This window comes from Lipotes vexillifer, unplaced genomic scaffold (assembly GCF_000442215.2).
Source record: "Lipotes vexillifer unplaced genomic scaffold, Lipotes_vexillifer_v1.1 scaffold602, whole genome shotgun sequence".
NCBI classification, from domain to species: Eukaryota; Metazoa; Chordata; class Mammalia; order Artiodactyla; family Lipotidae; genus Lipotes; species Lipotes vexillifer.
In genome coordinates this window covers 2108443-2108904 of record NW_006790307.1, presented here as the reverse complement: position 1 = coordinate 2108904, position 462 = coordinate 2108443, and the positions used below count along the sequence as shown (strand labels likewise).

Genomic DNA, 462 nt, shown 5'->3' with positions numbered 1-462 from the left:
GAGAAAGCCCGTGCACAGCAACGAAGACCCAACACAGCCAAAAATAAAAACAAATAAATAAATAATCGCCCCGCCCCGCGCCCCGCCCCTTCCCGGCCGCGCACCCGCGCGCCCCGCCCGCGGGCGGAAGCGAGAGCGAGGCTGAACGCTTGACGTCAAGGCGACACCGCCAAACCTCGCCCAGAGTCAGGCGTGTAAGCCAGCCGGAGCGGCGGCGGCGGCGGCGGCGGCGGCGGTAGCGGCAGCGGCAGGACCGCCGTGGCGCCGGTAGCAGCGACCCGGAGGGAGCGCGAAGCGACGCTGGCTGCGGGGACCCGGTGACAGCGTGAGAGGTTCGCAGAGTGCGTGCGTGGCCGCTGAGGGGAGCGGCGGCGGTGGCCGCGCGGGGCGGGGGCCGGGCGCCGGCAGAGGGGAGCGGGTGGGGTGCGGCGCGGGCCAGGCGGGGCGCGCGCGCGCCGGTCA

General features: G+C 74.5%; 1 protein-coding gene across 2 annotated transcripts in view; it reads left to right on the top strand.

Annotated features, from left to right (window-relative positions):
* The first annotated feature begins 157 nt into the window (after positions 1–157).
* The window catches only part of RAP1B (RAP1B, member of RAS oncogene family), a 45497-nt gene continuing 45192 nt past the window's right edge, over positions 158–462 (top strand). The window contains exon 1 of one of the 2 annotated variants that reach the window (XM_007463564.1): positions 158–332. The gene's annotated coding sequence lies outside the window, so the exon portion shown is untranslated. Of the gene's footprint in view, positions 342–462 lie in introns of both variants that reach the window. The other variant, XM_007463566.1, reaches the window with a different exon arrangement.